The following is a 9,347-nucleotide window of genomic DNA, read 5'->3' as shown; positions in this document are numbered from 1 at the left end:
TCAGATCTCGGTGGAATCCACCACAACACTCACCATCCGAGATGCTAAACTTGAAGAGATGCCACAAAATTGGAGGGCCTTTCCACTTACGATTCATCGAAATTCTTGGTAGACAAAGACCAGATTTGAAGTTTTACTTTTGAAAATCGGTGTTGTTCGAACGAGGCCTGAAACCACCATTTATTTCATTTTATTCTTCATCGTAATGTTTAAAAAGGAAATGACTCACGTTGTCATTACTCATGACAAAAGTTTGTATGCCTTTTTAAAAGTCCGATGAAAGCCTCGTTATTTTAAATTGATTATCTCATATTTATGAATTAATATTCAATTTTTTTTACCATTTAACAGGGTTGATAGATTGTTCTTTTCAATAAAAATGAATCTAAACCTGCCAATGTCATGCCATGTGATGAACACGGCAAATCAAGCAAGGTCAATGAAGATGAATGTGAAGAATATGATGAGAAAACTATGATGTTTGAACACCTTACCAAAGACGTAAGACAACTTGAAGATGATCAAAAGCCAAACCTCAATGAGACAAATATAGTAAACTTGGGATATGATGAGTCAATTAGAGAAACCGGAGTCAACGTCCATTTGGAAGCAACAGAAAAAGAAGAATTAGTCAAGCTACTCAGATGGTACATTGATGTGTTTGCAGAATCTTCAAGTCGACACACATTTTTCCTCATCAAGAAAAATATAAAGGGATTTGCACCTAAATGGAAAAGACCGTATCTAGTCCACAAAGTTTCATCAAGAGGAGCTTTAATTCTTGTAGAGATGGATGGTTATGTTGGCACAAAGCTATCAATATAGATGTCGTTAAAGATAATACATTTGAAGGATGATACTTCTTTCCTATAGTTCCTTCTAATTATAGTTTTCTTTTAATCATTGTCACATTATGTATTGAAACATTCCCCTTGTACCTGAATTACATTCTACCTAAACTCTTAAGAATGAGATACGTAGGGGGCAATCCTCGAGAGGAAAACTATGTTTGACTTGATTCCTGCCTCAACGGGATATGTAGGCACCACAAAGGTTCAATTATATTCCCAATAAGATTTTCATTTATTTTCAAAATGGAAACTGGGACTGAAATTTTGAGAGGAACTCAAAATTTTTACAAGAGTCATTTCCTACAAACAAGAGTTAAAGATCATAATGAAATATGCAACTCGACATAATTTTGAGAAGTCTCAAATTTTCATAAGATATCATGACTTCTTATCAAATTTGCTTTTGAAATATCTAACTATAACAAACTTTTTAAGGAAGGCCTAAAAACTCCATCAACTGTATTCGGAATTTAAATTTAACTTCAAGTACCCCTACGTGAAATATTCTTAAGGAGTTCTAAAGTTGCCAGTAAGTTACCTCCCATGTAAAAGTCTAAAACAAAGGATGTTTTGTTCATTTCGTGCATGTCATGATAGTTAAGGGACAGAGAATTTTTCAAATTATTTTTTAAAATTTCATACCTAGAAAATGTTTTAATTTTAATATTATCTTGTCTTTTGTCTACGACGATTCGTACGATCAACCAAACTTCCGAAGATAATGATACAAGGAGCAGGGAGACTTGAAGATATCAATGCATATCAGTGTTCTAAAACTAATATTTTTTGTGGATATAGGATATGATAAGATCATCAAAGATACCATATTTATCAACCAACTAATTCACGAGAACATATATGTAAATATCTGATAATGAGTATAATATCTATTCTAAGAGGTATTTGACAACAATATTTTATCGTCATCTCAAAGAATAGTATTTACTGCTTAAGGTTGCTAGATACCTATAAAAATGATGTTATGAACAAAAGTACCTATCATTATACCAATATTGATGAAGGACGACATTCATAGTCAATGTTTTTGCATATTTAAATTGTCAAAAGGGTCATTATATTCAAATTTTCGAGAGGTCCATCAAATTAAAAACCCAAGAGGGCCATCACATTTAAATGTCGAGAGGTCTATTCATATTCAAACGCCAAGAGGGCCATTGCATATTAAAGATCTGGAGAGGGCCATCATATTTCAAACCGTCGAGAGGTCCATCATATTCAAAAGCCAATATGGCCATTCATATTCAAATTCCAAGAGGTTCATCATAATCAAAAGCCGAGCGGACATTCATATTCAAATTGTCGTGAGGGCCATTCATACTCAAACTTCCAAGAGATTCATACATATTCAATTGCAAAGAGAGCCAGCAGATTCAAATCGCCGAGATGCCCATTCATATTCAAACTCCCGAGAGGGTCATTCACATTCGAAATGCCAAGAGGGCCAATTGCATATTCAACCGTCGAGAGGGCCATTACATACTCATACCACCAAGAGAACCATCAATATATCACATCAGTCTTATTTTTACTTATTCGATATCAAAACAAGAGTACAGTAAAGAATTATATTAAAGTACGAGATACGAGCTTTATTTTCTTTACGTCAAACTGAAAGAAGTTGAAGTTATATATTCATGGAGAATAATTAAGTCCCAACATGGTAAATGACGTACATTATCTCTCCATTTGAATTATACTTTACACTAATGAGTTTTATCTCAGTCTTTGTCGAGAGAATCCGAGAGGATGAATACTCAAATTAAACCATAAGTTCGGACGACATCAAAAAAGATGCAGCACAACGTGGAACTTTTTCTTAGTAGTGAACTGGGACATAGTCCAAAGAGGAGTGTCATAATCCTAGGACGCGAGCTGAGGAGAGACTTTCACCATAATCAAACCACACCACTATCAGAAGGCGTTTCGGATTTTCTTTGGGTTTATGGATTTCAATTCTGCATCCGAAAAACTTTTCCCTCTCACTGGACACAACTTTCTAATCCGAGTGACAATGCATCAAGAGCTTTGGAAATTATGTATTTGCTCATAGATATGAAGAGCTCCACATTCATGGACAAGAGGTTGAAAGCCCTTTTTTCATAATTTAACTTATTTGTCACTCTTCCAAAATTGAAGGTTATCTAGCATAATAGATTTCTTTTTCAACCGATCGAGTTAAACTACAAAAAACCTGATATCTAAGGTATAAGGATATGTAGTCGAGCTGAATGTTGAAAATCGACTGTATTTCGATAACCTCTTTCAAATCTTATTCTGGAGCATTCAAGCCTCATCATAATTTGGTATCAGGATAGCCTAATTCTTCCAAAACCGTGCATCAACTTAAGTGTATCAAACTATAAGTGGTCTGAATTCTCATATAGCATATGATGTCTAGAAAACCCGGCCCGGGAGTTCGGATATAATTTCTAAAGTCTGTACCAAAATCTCTTTTCTAAGGATGAATATTTGGTCACTCAAAATTGGATTCATCAATTCATTTGCCTAATATTTCATTCATTTATGCAAGTGAAAGGAGGGGCAGCTGTTTACACCCAATTTTGGACCTCCAATATATAAATTAATCGTCGTACTTCTTCATTTTTATTATTTTTAAATAATATATATGATATATATAATCATGTATATAATTAATGTATTTTAAATATTCAAAAGTCATCTCAAAAGATTTTACATTTTAGTTAAATATTTTATTATTTTACTTTAGTTTAAGTCTTAATTATAATTTTGAGTTAATTACTTTGAAATTAAATCAATTATTTTATACTTGAATTAATTATTTTATTTCGTTAAGATTAAGAAACTCATTAATTTATTTATAAACGATTTTGAGCTACTTCCTAATTACCCAATTCCATCAGCCCATCAACAACAATTCTTTTTTACTTTACAAGCCGACTGGCTTTTGGAGTTAATAACAAAGATTCAGCCCACCAGCCTTGTCCAAATACAACAAAATCGCACAACATAATACACATATGACCCCAACTCCATCAGCAACCCAATGTCCATCCAATATTTTTTAGCATGACCTGACCTTCGCTCATCTTCTTCACGCGAGAACAGTGAAGAACGCTCTGAAACCAGGAAACGCGACCCCTGTACTTGTTTGCATAGTAATTCCGTAAAAGTGTCAACAGTACTATTCCATCACCAACACCGTTTGCTTTTTACCCCTTTTCAGAACTTCCCATGCCTTTTATTGTTGATCTCGAAAAGTAGCAAAGGAAAATATAAACTCTTTTTTTCAAAAATCCAATGAATTCCCCCCTCCTAAATCGCTCTTTTCTTCCCTATAAATTACTGTACTCTCAGCGATTGGTGGAAAGTTTTGATATTAGATTTGGATGGTTCAAGTTTAGTTCTTTGGGAATACTCATTTTACACTCAAAAATTTTTGAAACGATTCTCTAATCTTAAGCTCTTAGAAGTTTTCTATTTAGATTCTTCATAGGAATTCTTGGCTTACCATTCGTATTGAGATTTTGAGGTGTTGAAATCGGTACGTAAATTTGAGATTTTTAGCATGTCGATTATTTGCTTTTGAATGTTCGAGGTATTAAAATGTTTATATGTGCAAAATATTACAAATTACTTTTGACTACAAACCGGTAGTCTAACCTGTCTATTACTTGAATGTTGTTGTTGGGTTTCTTGATGATGTTGTTTGGGTCTCAAATTGGTTTCTTCCTGTTGATGTTTCCTTATTTTACTGTTAGTCTCAATTGTTGCCCACGAGTTTTGTTTTAGTTCTGAAGTTGTGAATATAGATTGCTTGTTTTCTCAATATGTGAGGGTGTTTGATTTTTTAGTTAACATAAATCATGTGATTAGATTAGTGTACTTCCATATCTCCCTTCTTATGACATCTGCTCATTTGACATTCAAAACTGGATATTTTAGTTTATTTGTTAATCGTTTGCATCACTGAAATCTTGATTATGGTAAAGTCAGTTTGTATATTCTTTGTTTTTCAATCATACCAAGTTAGCTTGTGATTAATCTCTAGTTAAAGTGAGTAAAAAATGATGTCGAATAGTTGCTTGAGAAAATTAAGAGAAATGTGTCAAATAAGTCTCATTTTTTGTTTTTGGTGACAGATTGACCAAGAGTTGGTCAAATCCTCTTTAAAATATAATTACGTAAATATGATGCCAAATTAACATTTCTAAAACTTTATAATCTTTTATAAAATACAAAAAAGCACACTTCTTTAATTCAAACCAAATTAATTTTTTTTTAAAAAAAGAATCTTTTCATCTTCTTCCTCTCTTCTTTCTTGAGGGATTGCTCTTCTTTTTTCTTAAAAATTCAAAAATCCCTCGTTACTCTTCCTCCTCAGTCCTCCATTATCTTCCTCTCCAGTCGTTACTCCCTCATCTTTCTGAAATGTAATCCTGTTCGACTAGAAATGGGTAAATTATTTTTTGAAATATTTTATAATTTTCGAAGTTTTTTTCTTGGATTAATGAACAATAAAACGTTCCGTAGATGTTAAAATTGAATAATCGACTTAATGGTGTGTATTTTTTACTATTTTTGAAAGAAAATCAACCAACCCAAAAAATCCTCATTTTGAGCAAATGTATATGAATTGTTATCATTCAGTGAAAAGTCATTTTTTTTGTTGTTGTTCTTTTTGTGGACATTTTGATGATATAATTTTAGAAATATAGTATTGTTCAGGTGTCTAACATATATTTCATTTGTTGAAACATTTAGCGCATGTTGCCACATTTTAGTGATATGTTAGTACATATTCAAAGTGTTATCATATGTTGTAACATCTCAATTTAGGTTAACATCTTGAACATTTGTTGCCACATAAGATTCATATGTTGCTAATCGCTACATTTGTGTCAACATATGATTCATATGTAGCAACATAAGATCTATATGTTGCAACATTAATTTTATGTGTCGTAATAGCAGGAACATATGTGGCAACATGATGTTAATTTATCGCAACAGACTATCCATCTGTTGCAACATACTGCTATTATTATTTTATAATGAATTGTAAAATCTCAATCTTTTTTTATTTACCTTGTAGATGAAATGATGTAAGAAACTTCATCTTCTAACATGAAATGATCTTTTTGTCTATGCGAAGAATGTGCCCAGCAACATGGTTATTTTATTAGTCGTATTAAAAAACTCACTGATATTTTTAAGAAAATGTCTCATAATACTAATTTTTCCAAAGATCCAAGAAGATTTCACAGCCTTTGAAGTGTAGGAGGTTGAAAAAATATATTTCCCAAACACTTTATGTAATCAGTGAGAAGAAAGAAAAGGAGAAGAAGGCAAAGGAGAAGAAGGAAAAGGAGGAGAAGGAGAATAAGACAAAGGAGGAGAAGGAGAAGGAGAAGGATAAATATAAGGAGAAGGAGAAGAAGGCAAAAGAGGAGAAGGAGAAGGAGAAGAAGGAAAAACTAAAGAAACAGAAGGAGAAGGAGAAGGAAAAGGAGAAGAAGGCAAAGGAGGAGGAGGAGAAGAAGGAGAAGAAGGCAAAATAGGAGAAGGAGAAGGAGAAGAAGAAGAAGGAAAAGGAGATGGAGAAGGAGATAGAGAAAAATAAAGAGAAGAAACTTGAAGTCGTCAGTTGTAAATATCCATTTAAAGGTTATAATATTAACGGTGACGGTCCAACTGAACTAATGTCATCCATCTCGCAATGGATAAACGAGGGTCTTTACAAGCATCATGTAAAAAAGTAAGTAAAGTACAGTCGTTCAACTATTATTAGTTTTTCTTCTTGTTGTCCACTAAATAATTATTTATAATGATTGCACAATTGCAGAGGAAACAAGGAGGATCACTACTTAGCCAATTGCTCAAAACTTGATATTGACCAACTTTATTTTGTAGTTGCATTTCCAAGAAATAAGGACTGGTTCTACATAATGTCTCAACCCAATAAGTCCTAGAGTGATGAGGTAAATCGATTCCCACTTTTAAATTTATTGTTTAGTACATGAATATATACAATTAAATTGATACACTTGTCTGATGCATGTGTGCAGTATGTGGATGTCATATTTACTATTTGTGTAAGAAGTTGAAGCAAAGATTTAGTCTAAATATCAGTGTACCACCACTAGTTGTTTTTTCAAAACATACATTGACAATGCTAGTGAATATTAGGATAAAATCGTTGGCATAATGAAAGGGTTTGGTATACCTTGTGCACTACCTTGGGACCAGGCAAATGATGTTTATGTCCTTGTAAATAGTAATGGGGAATTCCATTGGGTCTTGGCAGTCGTTGCATTGAAGGAACGGTGCGTAAAAGTGTATGATTCTTTGTCATCAACTAGGTCTAATAGAAAATTATCTTCCGAGATTAAAAAGTTGTCTACAATGTTGCCCAAGCACCTTGAGTTAAGTGAATTTTTTGAGCAAAAAGAGCGAACCAATAGGTCAGTTCTTAAATGTTACCAAGGAAAGAACAAATCTCACCTATTCGAAGTCAGACATGTTACTGGTATTTCTCAACAAAAAACAATAGTCTGTAAGTATCACATTACTTTTTTGTCTTACAACTATCAAAATTTGATGTTATTATATATTCTGATTGATGATATGCCCTACAGAGATTGTGGACTTTATGTTGCTGCCTACGCTCAGTTTTTGAGTGATGGATTAGAAGTACCATCATGTGAAATTAGTGCTGACACCCTTCGCTTGAGATATGCTTCACACCTATGGAATTATGGGATCTCCCAGGCTCGAAATGGCTATGTTACTAACAATGAAGAACTGAAGATGCCTAGACCTAAAAAAGCTAAGATCGATGACAATGTTGTGTTAACAACTATTGATTAGATAGGTGGTTATGTATATCATATCATTGTGAATTACCTTTTTGTTGATAAGTTGTATAAAACAATTGGGTGAATTGTTAATTAAAATGCTTTTTTGATTATTTTGATTTTGTTTACACAAATGTCAATTATGATGAAAAGGATCAAATGTGTTGTCTGTGGCAACATATGTAATTTATGTTGCAATAAACACGAAAAAATTATATGTGGCAATAGATAGTATATATGTAGAAATAGATAGTGTATATGTGGCAACATATGTCATTTTTGTTGTAATAAACACGACAAAATTATATGTGGCAATAAATCGTATATATGTAGCGATAAATAGTATATATGTGGCAACATATGTCACAGTTTGAATTGTCATAATTAAAAAAAACTAAAACGACTTTAATTTCCATTTTCCCTCTCTCCTCTCCTCTCTCTCCTCTCTCCTCTCTTTTACAAATGTCGTTTCGTATTCCAAGATTTATTTATTTATACTAATTAATTCCAGTTTTTTCTATACTTTTCCAGTATTCCCTTCTCCTTCTCTTCTTCTCTTCTCTTCCTTCCTTCACGGATCATCTTCTGCAGCAAGGCGGTGTTGTCCTCATAATTTCTACTTTATCATTGATATATATCTTCTCAAGTAATATTTAATTAGGGTTTCAAATGCATGTGCTTATCTGCTTATTTCCTTGTTTAAAATTGTGGTTGTAGCTCATGTGTGAATATTTTATTTTGTGGTTCCAGATACAAATATAATGGCTCATGTGAAAAGAAGACTTGATATTGATACATCTGACCAAACAAAGATCCAAAAGAAGGCTAGGTCTAAAATTGCTAGGAAGAGGAACGAAAATACTACACTTATAGAAAATCTTGCAACTGAAGCAGTTTCTTCTTCTCATACAAAAGTAGAATTTTGTCAAAAAGAATATGAAGAAAGACAAGTAGTGGAGGAGGAAGATGAAGAACAAGAAGAAGTGGAGGAACAAGGGAAAACAAATAAAGTTCGGGAAGAAGAAGAAGAAAATATAGAAGCAACAGTTCACGAAAAGTTCAATGCTAGGGGTGATGATGGGATTAAAATCATTAATGCAGACACTTTCCATTTGTATTAGCAGCTGATGCTAATGGTGACAATATTATTAGGTCAGTCCTAGGAGGACCTTTCGTCAAATTCAGGGATATCCTCAAGAGAAATCAATTGGAAGACTTTTTCAGAAATAGTTGTTTCGGTCATTTTCTTGATTTATCCATTGATCCACTTCGACGTTTTCAAATGAACATCGTGTATGAACTTCTTAAAAAAAGGTTCATTTTTTAAAATCCCAATAAGAAGGATGAGATTGTAATTAATTATTGTGGCATGTCAGTTTTCTTTGGCATAAGAGAGTTTGCCATAGTTACAGGGCTAAAATGTCATCGTCCTGTTGAGCCCATTCCTGAATACATTGTTAAAATAGGACCAAGAAGAAGACAGAAAGTAGTAAGAGAAGTACCAGAAGTAGGAAAATAGTCACTATCAACTGAGGAACACGACTTGATGTCCCTTGTTGGCAAAATCTTTAAAAATTCTGACTTAGTAAATTTGTTGAAACGGGAGGATACACCAAGGAATCACTAGGAGTCATTGTGT

General features: G+C 33.1%; 1 long non-coding RNA gene across 2 annotated transcripts; it reads left to right on the top strand.

Moving 5' to 3' along the window:
* The first annotated feature begins 3,851 nt into the window (after window positions 1-3,851).
* LOC112940368 (uncharacterized) lies at window positions 3,852-7,782 on the top strand. Of its 2 annotated transcripts, XR_011212528.1 has the most exons (4): window positions 3,852-4,395; window positions 5,947-6,609; window positions 6,697-6,832; window positions 7,490-7,782. It is a non-coding gene; the product is annotated as an uncharacterized lncRNA (long non-coding RNA). The 2 variants fall into 2 exon arrangements; XR_003244424.2 differs by having other exon boundaries at window positions 3,852-6,609.
* The last annotated feature ends 1,565 nt before the right edge of the window (window positions 7,783-9,347 follow it).

This window comes from Solanum lycopersicum, chromosome 11 (assembly GCF_036512215.1).
Source record: "Solanum lycopersicum chromosome 11, SLM_r2.1".
Classification (NCBI taxonomy): Eukaryota; Viridiplantae; Streptophyta; class Magnoliopsida; order Solanales; family Solanaceae; genus Solanum; species Solanum lycopersicum.
This window is presented reverse-complemented; position numbering and strand designations above follow the sequence as displayed.